The sequence below is a fragment of the Ictidomys tridecemlineatus genome, chromosome 6 (assembly GCF_052094955.1).
Source record: "Ictidomys tridecemlineatus isolate mIctTri1 chromosome 6, mIctTri1.hap1, whole genome shotgun sequence".
NCBI lineage: Eukaryota > Metazoa > Chordata > Mammalia > Rodentia > Sciuridae > Ictidomys > Ictidomys tridecemlineatus.
In genome coordinates this window covers 152,519,080-152,529,779 of record NC_135482.1, presented here as the reverse complement: position 1 = coordinate 152,529,779, position 10,700 = coordinate 152,519,080, and the positions used below count along the sequence as shown (strand labels likewise).

General features: G+C 30.8%; 1 non-coding gene across 1 annotated transcript; it reads left to right on the top strand.

The window, feature by feature from the left end:
* Positions 1-587: 587 nt before the first annotated feature.
* Positions 588-660, top strand: Trnav-cac (transfer RNA valine (anticodon CAC)). The gene has a single exon. It is a non-coding gene; the product is annotated as a tRNA-Val (tRNA).
* The last annotated feature ends 10,040 nt before the right edge of the window (positions 661-10,700 follow it).

Below are 10,700 nucleotides of genomic sequence, written 5' to 3'. Positions count from 1 at the left end.
TTGTGTGAGCCTATGATCATAACTATATTGATCTGCGAATATAGCAACACAAGAAAACATCATGGCTAATACTTCCTGACACATTCAAAACGAAATGTTGACTAGTGCAATGCAAAAATATCCCTGCCTGTAGAAACAGATATTTTGTATGTTCATAGCAAAGTTTGATCCAAGATAATAAGTCAAAATACATTTTCCCTTAAACAAAAACTACTTTCTTGAGAATTAAATTTTAAAGGTAACATTCAAACTTATTTTTGCCTTACCTCTACTGTAAACAGTAGAGGCGAGGGATGTACATTGCACTGGATGTGCTCATAAACATATGAATCATGTAAAAGAAAATATCTTATCAATTTTGAATGTATTAACCAAAATCTAGTGCTTAAAATAACCGTGGGATGCACACAGACCTTGCTTACCTAATAAATAAATGATCTGCACTCTGTAGACTTCTTCATAAGCATGTTATCCAAAAGGTGATTTGTGAGAGAGTATATGTGTTTTATCTGCTGTTGCTATTACTAGAATTAGTATAACACATGGCTATTAAATAAAAGCCACATCATAAGACACAGTTCAGGACTGGGGATATGGCTCAGTTGGTAGAGTGCTTGCCTCACATGCACAAGGCCCTGGGATCAATCCCCAGTATCACCAAAAAAAAAAAAAAAATTCAGTAAACATTTTTATAACTTAAAAATCAGTGGAAATATTTATTGCTTGCTGTTTAAGAAAGTTGGTCCTGGGGATTTTTGAATGATGAGAGCTTCAAGAAAGAAAAGGTGTCTAAAGAAAAGTGCTGTTACCCTCTAAGAAAGTCTATGCTCCATCTGGGCAAATTGATCTGTAAATTAGCATGTGATTGCAAACCTAGACTAAAATAAAGCTAAGTATCAGGAAAAGATATCAAACAGAAGGATGACAGACAAGTACTGAAGAACCCCTGTCTCTTTTTCCAATTGCTTTCCTACTAGTTTTCAAAGAAATGTGTGTGGGTGAGAATGATTTTGATTTTCAGATCCACAGATAATTTTTTGTATATATGGGAAACAGTTGGGGGTAGAAAAAAGCATGACCTCAGGATGGGATGTGCAAGCTAGTAATGTCGGGAAAGATTTCGTGAATTGGAAAGAGTTCTCTGTTCTTAAACATCCATAAACAATAGTATATTGAATTCAATTTAAAGAAAAATGTATTTAGGAAATGTCTAATAGCATAAAAATATTTATTATTTGTTCTAAAGAAAACTGAATGCTAACTTCTATACAGAAGTTTTGATTACCTAAAATGTGTCATTGTGTTATATTATATTTTATCAATATCCTAAACATGGAAAATCTCTCTCTCTCTCTCTCTCTCTCTCTCTCTCTCTCTCTCTCTCTCTCTCTTACACACACACACACACACACACAAACACACACATGCACACATAATTTTGTCTTGGGTGTACAGAATGAATATAGCACATGCATATGATCGAAGTATTAAAATGTTTACTACTTGCACTTGTGATATTCTAGGAAAATAGCACTAACTCCCAAGCAGATCCAAAACTGAAAAATCCAGAGAGACTAACTTGGGTTTCTACAGGGATTACTGTGTGGGAGTGTGGTGAAGGATTTTTCCCAACTGAGGTTTCCCACTCCTGTTGCCTGACCTTCTCATAGGTCCAACAGGAAAGAACAACAAGGCTTCCCTAACATCTTTCTTATTTGTGGTCTAAAGTAGGAAGAAGGGGAAGAGAAGCCTAAGAGCTTTCAGAAATGAACATTAAATGCAGTGAGACTCTTTTTTTTTCATTCTAAAATACTTTCTGAACATCTTGGAATTATTTCATTTTTTCTAATTGAAACATAAAAATTGTAATTTTGGTTATGAGATTTTTAATATATGTACATGTTGTGCAAGTTTTATCAATCAATTTTATATATGTTGCCTCCTATATTTTGTGGTGAGATCATTGAAAACTCTTTTCTCTAGAAATTTTCAAATGTACAACCTATTGTTATTATTTGTAGTTAGGATGACATACACTCGATTTCTTGAACTTTTTCCTCCTATTTAACTGAAATTTTTTGTCCTTAACCAAAATTTTCGGACACTCTGGACTCTGATAACCAACATGTAATTTTGTTCTTAATAGTTCAAATTTAGTACTCCACATACAAATTAAAACATGTGGAACTTGTTTTTCTGAGTCTGAGTTATTTCTTTTAACATGATGTCCTCCAGATTCATTCATGTCATTGTAAATGAGAGGATTTCTTTCTTCTCTAAGCCTGAATATCATTCCCTGTGTGTAGATACCATATTTCTTTATCTGTTAATCTGCTGGTGAACATTTATCTTGACTCCTTTGTTGGCTACTGAGAATAATGATTCACTGAACATGGGAGTATAGATATGTCTCTTCAACATAGAAATTTCAGTTTCTTTGGATATATAGGCAATAGTGGAATTGCTGGATCATATGGAAGTCTTTTTAATTTTTTGAGAAAAGTCATTATTTTTCTATAGTATTTGTATTAATTTACATCCCCATCAATAGTGGTTAAGGATTCTCTTTTCACTCCATCGTAGCCAACATTTGCTATTTTCATAATAGCTTTTCTGATATTCCATGTGGTTTGCATTTCCCTGATTATTATTGAATTTGAGTGGTTTCTTATATGCCATTTAATATCTGAATATTCTTTCATATTTTTGTCTATTCAAGCCATTTGCCTATTTTTTTCAAACTATAATTTCATTCTCATTGTTGATTGTTAAATGTTATATGTGTTAATATGTTGTCACATATAAGTTTGCAAATAAATTGCCCCTTTTCACAGATTGTCTCTTACTTATTTCTTGCTTGTAAAGGAATATTTGATTCTCTTGTTTGTTCATTTATTTATGTATTCATTTATTTGACAGAATCTCCCTATGTCACCCTCACTGAACTCCTAAACTCAAGCAATATTTCTTTTCTTATCCTATCTAGTAGTTGTGTTTTTTAATTTCCTTCATCAGTGCTTTTGAGTTTTCAGAATAGAGTTCTTTCATCACCTTTGTTCAATTTATTCCTACCTATTCGATTTTGTTTTGTTTCATTTTTTGTGGCTATTTTATGTAGGATTGCTTTTTTTTCAATTATTAGTCAAATATTTTCTAGTGTATAGAAATTATACTAATTTTTATGTATTAGTTTTGTATCCTGTAACTTCACTAAATTTGGTTATTCTATCAGGTTCTTGGTGACTTCTTTAGGATTTTCTATAAAAAGACCATGTCATCTGAAAACAGGGATGATTTAACTTCTAACATTGTGATATGAATTTTCTACTTTTTCTTACCCAATTACTCTTATTAAGATTGCCAGTATGGGCTGGGGATGTGGCCCATGCGGTAGTGGGCTTGCCTACATGTGTGGGGCACTGGGTTCGATCCTCAGCACCACATAAAAATAAAAAATAAAGATGTTGTGTCCACCGACAACTAAAAAAATAAAAAATATTTAAAACTTCTCTCTCTCTCTCTCTCTCTCTCTCTCAAAAGAAAAAAAAATGATTGCCAGTACTATGTTCAACAGAAGTGATAAGGGTGGGCACCCTTTGTCTTATTCCTCATCTTAGATTTTTTAAAATTATATTTTTACCATTGAGGATGGTATCATAGTTAAGATCTTAAGTCTTGCTCTGTCCTGCATGGGCAAGGAAATGGGTTCCCATTGGAGGGATGGGCTGACTGGGAAATGCAAGCTGTGAAAATAGTACCATGAAATAACAGGAAATACCAGAAATATAGTTAAAAGAGTGGAGGCAGTGAAGGATTAGGCCAACCAGAGGAGTATGGCTTCTAACAAAGTTGAATCCCACTCCTGCTTTATTTATAGCAGTATAGATCAAAGGAAATTGGTAGGTATAAGGTTTCAGTGTGGGAGGAGTCTTGTCTCAGAGCTTGCATCTTCTCAAAAAGCAAGATGTAGGTGGGGGTAGGCAGGCTCTTAGGCTCTTAACAGGTAACACTCATCTCCAGAGCTGAGCTGCACTTCTGATGGAGCTAGGTAGGAAGCTATAAGCACCTGGCATTCTCAAACCAGAAGGATTACTGCTGGGAGTTCCTGATACCAGACTTTCCAGCCTTGAACTTGGCTTGAAAATGGTTTTAGTTCAGGCATAGTTCCTGGATGCTTCCTGCACTTAAGACAATGAAATAGAAGCCAGAGTATTTTCCACTATCAGTAATGCAAAAAAGATTGCCAGTACTATGTTCAACAGAAGTGATAAGTGATATTCTCCTTTACCTGAAGGAAGCCACATTTATACTTTTGTAAAACTACATGTATGCCAACAAAACAAATATATTACAATATTTGAAGGAAATAATTCAGATGAAATTAATAATATTTATGGATATCCACAGTTTTAGAGGCTATCTCAGAGTCCTCTTATCTACAAAGTCTTCAATTGTACTGGTGCAAAGATCACTTTTACAATCTTTCCTTTTTGCTCACTACCTTGCTTTGCTCTTAGAAAAAATACTGACTTTTGTGATCTCTTTTAATTTTATTTCCAAATAGAACCAGACTTGAATCCCATGCTGGTGCTTACATGGTCACCTTAGCAAAAGTGTTACCAGAGGCTAGTAAAATGACTTTGGGAAGAAGAAGGGATGATTTGTAATGTTTGACTATTTCTAAATTGTGAATTCTCTCAAGCTACCAATTAAATATATATCTCACACAATTCCTGAATATTTTATAATTAGCTCTCATGTTCAATTAAGGCTTAGCTCCTGCACAACATTGCAGTAGCTCATCTTTAGTCAAAGATGCCAGAAATAGTAATTATTACAATAGCAATTAAAATGTCACAAAATTACTAGACATTGAGTTTGTTTACTCATTATCATGTTGAATTTTTTAAATTTCAGCCATTTTAGTAAATATAAAAATTTTTTCTTTTATTTTTAGTTTTCTTAATCGCAAATCTTTTCATTTAGTTATTGGTCAACTTTATATTACATTGGCAATGTGTCTTTTCAGAACTTTGGTCATTTTAAAAAGATGAAATTTTTTAACCATTTTTAAGTTTTAAGTGTTCATTGACCTAGAGACAATTTTTTTTTATCACAGTGAAAATTTAAGTAGGATCATTGTCTAATTCATCATTATTTTCTCTCATTCTTCTGTTTTTGGCATATCTGAATTGTTATCACCAAACTCCGTGTCACCTCTATATTTTAGTATTTTTGGTATTTATAGAGCTATGAGGTCCGTGTTTATATTTTTTCATATTTATGCATTTCTTTATTTTTTTCTTGGAGGGGTGGTGCACAAAGTCATTCAATTATCCCAGCACCATATGTTGAAAGATTCTCCTTTACTTGAAGGAAGCCACATTTATACTTTTGTAAAACTACATGTATGCCAACAAAAACAAAAACAAATTATTTGACATAGATATTATTTATATGTGTGTACACTTTGGGCTATTTGTTCTGTTTCCCTAACTTATGTGTTTGTTTTTCAACAATATTACACACAGAATATTGTATATTTTAAACCTTTAAGTAAAGTAACACAATTTGTCTGACTTTGTTCTTTTTATTTTATATTGAACAGTTTTTTGAACTTAGAAAATTTTCTACTTAAATTATTTATACAAATTAGTTAAGATATTGGCTCAGACTGTAATGAATCTTCTACTTAATTTGGGAAGAATTGATGTCTAAATAATATTGATTTTTCAAATCTGTGAATGTAGAGTCTCTCTCTCTCTTTTAAAATTATTTTTCTGATATTTCTTAACATATTTTTACCTACCAAAATTTTGAAGTTTTCTACTTGAGGATTCTGCTTACATCTTATTAGATTTTGGAACCCAAATTTTCAACTATGGTGCTTTTTTATTGTTATTTTAAATCATCATTCAGTGCTGGCACATAGGAAACTGTTTGCATATTGATAATAAAACCAGTGAACTTAGTACAACCTCATTTTCAAAAGCGTTTTTTATTTTTTTATTTTTCTATTTTATTTCTCTCTTTTTTTAACAATCATATTCACAAGCAAAGATAATATTACTTTTATTTTCTTTCCTTAATGCAGTTACTAATAATTCCTGTATGGTGTTAAATTTGAATATTGATAGAGGATATACTTGCCTTGTCTACAGTCTCAGGATCAGAGTATTCAATCTTATGTCATTAAATATGATGTTAATATAAGATTTTACATATATCCTTCATTAGATTAAAGAAATTGACTTCTATTCCTTGTATTTTGAAAAAAAAATTTTCATGAATATATAGAAACTAGATATTATCTGTTTAACATTTTTTCAAATATGAAAATTCTTTTTTATTTGTTCTTTTTAGGTATATATTAGAGTATATTTTGACATAGTATACATAATATACCTTATTCTAATTAGGATCCTGTTCTCATGATTGTATGTGATGTAGAGTTTTACAGATCATGTGTTTATACATAAATATAGGAAAGTAACATCTGATTTATTCTACTGTCTTTTCTATTCCCAGCCTCCATCCCCTCTCTTCATTCACCTTCATCTACTCCAGTGAACTTCTCTTCCTCCCACACTACTTGTTTTGTGTTAGCATTTTCATATCAAAGAGAATACATGGACTTTGGTTTGGGGGGATTGGCTTAGCACAATTGTCTCCATATCCATCCATTTACCATCAAAAGTTATGAAGTCATTCTATTCTTATGGATGAGTAATATTCTATTTTGTATATATATCACATTTTCTTTTTTCAGTCATCTTTTGAAGGGCAACTATGTTGGTTCCACAGCTTAACTTACAGATAAAACCAACCATGTTTTGTATTTCCTTTTTTATAACAATTTTACCTACTAATCAAACCTACTAATAAATATTTGACTATTCAATTTATTTATACTTGAGTAAGTTTTGGTAGTTTGGTTTTTCATGGAAGTGGTCTATTTCATCTCTTATCAAATTTGTATGAGAGACTTATTCAGTGTATTCCTTTATAATATTTTAATAGTCATATAATTAGTATTTGCAGCTCTTTCTTCCTTTCAGATATTGTTAGTACTGTTTCTACACAATATTTTTAACCTGTGTAAACCAAGAAAAAATTTAGACTCCAAACTCATTCAACTCCACAACAAAGTGTACTTCTGGTCATTGGTATCGGAAGTCCTTGAGAATGGCTGACATTTAGAAATATTTTTTCACCAAAAAATGCTACTCTATAAATTTTTGCTTTGTTATTTTAAAATTTACTTAATCTACATTATTATAATGAAGTATGAAAAGTTGGTTTAGGTATTTAACAACCATTATAAGATTATTTATAAGTAGATAATCTATTTCTGGTTTTCCCAAGGAATAAGTAAACAAATTAGGACTACAGCTCAGTTGTAAGTTATAGCCTGCCTTAGAAGATAAACATACTGCAAACTAGAAATAGTTGCGAGATATTAATACTAGAATTATATTTTTAATATAAAATTACTTAAAACTGATATATATGTATATACACTCTTAACTTTCATATATAGTGATATCTATTTGTTTTGTCTCATAGTGTCAATTATTAAATTTATGCATTTTACAGAGATGGTATGTGAAAGTATTCTGTTCATGAGTCAATTTAATGTTTTACTTTTCTGTGAATTTTCTTCAAAAGAATAAAATTATTTTTTGTAGGAAAAGGAAAAATATTTTTAGAAAAATAAAATTCCATTGGTGCAATGTAATATGAATATCTTTTAAAAATGAGGATCAATGAGAGTATATTTATATTCAGAAAAATGTAAAAAATATGTTATTCATAAAATCCTCTTTACTCATAGGTAAAATCTTATTTCAATCAATATTTGATATTAGAACAAATTGCCCCTCATTGAAACTGAATTATTTTAAAAAATGAATTATAGTGGTTAACAATCAGCCTTATTCTGAAGCATATATGTTAGATTCCTTAATACAGAAAACAAAGCTTTCACAAGTTAGTTTTGAAAGTTGTATACATTATAGATTGAAGGTATATTTAATATTTGATTCAGATAATCATCATTATAAATTCCATAACATAGCATATATGACAAATCTTTAGCACAAACTATCTCAACTTTTTACTTGTTTTGTTCAAGGTCAGAATTGTTGTTTAGCAGTATGTGCTTTATAAGTACATCTTTATTGCCATTCTTTTCACATCAATTTAAGTGACATCAAAGGTATCTATCTAGTCTTATCACCTGTCATTTTTATGGGGATTCTAGTTACCAAAGTGATTATTGTAAGATGATTTTTTTCCTAAGTGACCAAAATTTCTGGAAGTGCATTCCATTTATGTCTGAGTCATATATTCCAGAAAGGATTGGTTCTTGAATATAGGTTTATAACAGAGATAAATAGTTATCTTGAAAAATAGAAATAGCTTATATATCCTTGTAATTCCATAATTGTTTTTATTTTTAAAAATTTAATGAATTATGATTTATATGCAAAAATAATAATCTTTTTTACATTCACATTTTGGTGAATTTTAACAAACGTATGCATTCTGGTAGCCAACACTACTACCAGGATGAATATTGCCATAAACAAAAATTTCCCAGTACCATTTGCAATCAATACTCTTCCCTTTCCCTCAGACCCTGGCATTCACTGATTTGGTTTCCTTCTTTTTAGTTCTGAGATTTCAAGAATTTCTTGTGACTAGAGCCAGATGGCATGACATTCTTATTCCATTTTCTTGTTTATACAAAACTCTCAATAGCTATTCATTTTAGAGGGCAAGAAATATTTTTGGCTCATGATAAGTAACATTTCTATAGATATACCACATAGTATGCTAATCAATATACCCATTGATGAATACTTGTAATATTATGAGAATTTGTTAATTATGAAGAAATTAGCTGTATGTATTCATATACTGATTTTTGTGAGAACATATATTTTTAATTTTCTTTATGGATATAAATAAAAATGGAGTTACAGGGCCATAAACTAACTATATAATTAACTTTACAATGAACTAACAAAACTTTTGACAAGACGGCTGTGCCAATTTGGATTGCTGCCAGAAATAGAGATCTGATTGCTTTTATTGTATCCAGCCATTGGTTTCTATTGCTGTATGGATGTGAGGCACCTGCTTAAGTCAGGCTTTTTGTTGCTGTGATCAAAAAACTTGATAAGAAAAATTAAAGGAGGAAAATTTTATTAGCAGGCTCATGGTTTCAGAGGTCTCAGTCAATAGACAGCTCCATTCCTTGGGGCTGGAGGTGGAACTGAACATCATGGCAGAAGAGAGAGGTAACCACTCAGCTCAAGGAGGATGAAACATATGCCCCAAAGGCAAGCTCTTAGAGACTCACCTCATCCAACCAAACCCCACCAGCCTACAGTTACCACACATTTAATCCCTATCAGTGGATCACTTCACAGATTGGGTTAAGGCTTTCATAACCCAATCATTTATCTCTAAACCTTCTCACACATGAGCTTTTGGGGAGACATCGCACTAAAATGCTGAATATAAGTGGCCAGTGAAAACAGAATTTCCCTACTTCTGATTAGGGCAAAAGATAGGTCAGCCTGTTGTTTTTCCTCTAATGAGTGTAATGTTTGCTGTAGGGTTTTTAGATGTCCTTTAAGGAGTTTTAAGGACATTTGTTTCTCGACCTAACATGATAAGAATTTTATTATGAATTCATATAATATTTTGTCAAATTCTTGTTTGGTATATATAAAAGTTTAGTTGTTCTTTTTTTTTGAGGGGGGGTGTTCAAATGTTATTCTAACTACATATTATTGAAACAACCAGAATTGATCATGATCACTTACCTTTTGATAATTATTGAATTGAATCTGATGATTTTGTTATCTATGTTCATGAATACAATTATTTTGCAGTTTGATTTTACTGTTACAAATTTGCCTGGCATTGGTTTCAAGGTAATTCTGGTGTCACAAAATAAATTGATAGTGTTTACTAGTTGTCTATTTTCTTGGAAGATGGTGTATATAATACGTTTATTTTTTCCCATTTTCTAAAAATTAAACTGTAATGCCTTCAGGACCTCAAGTTTTCTTTGTAGAATAAGTTTGTTGATTCTTAAATATTTTAATAGATAGAAGAGGTATGAAGATATTCGATTTCTCTTTTAATAACTTTTGAAATTTGAAATTTGTTTTTTTCAAGAAATGAATCAATTTCACAGTCAAATTGAAATCCAATGCAATTCACACACAACAAATTGATTCTTAAAATGTAGTCCATGTCATTCCCTTATTATTCCCATAACATTTCCTTAAAATTATAACTTTCATTAATATATGTATAAATTTTACCGTTTCATTCACAATAGTAAGCACTGGAGTGTTCTCTATTATTAATTTATAACTTACTATGGTGAAATTTAGATGTATACAAATATGAATTTGTTTTTTTTTCATTTCAGTCAATTTTGTTTTATATATCTCAAAAATTTCTTGTTAAGTGCATGTAATATTTAAAATTTTCTTCAGGGTGGATTAACCCCCCATTTTTCATTATATGAATGTCCATCTTATTTACTTTCCTAAAGTATACATTGACATTAACAGGTTTCTTTTGGTTAGGATTTGTTTCAGTCAGTTTTTTTTTTGTTGTTGTTGTTTTTTTTTTTTTTTTTTTTTTTTTTGCTGCAGTTTCAAAAAACCTTAGAA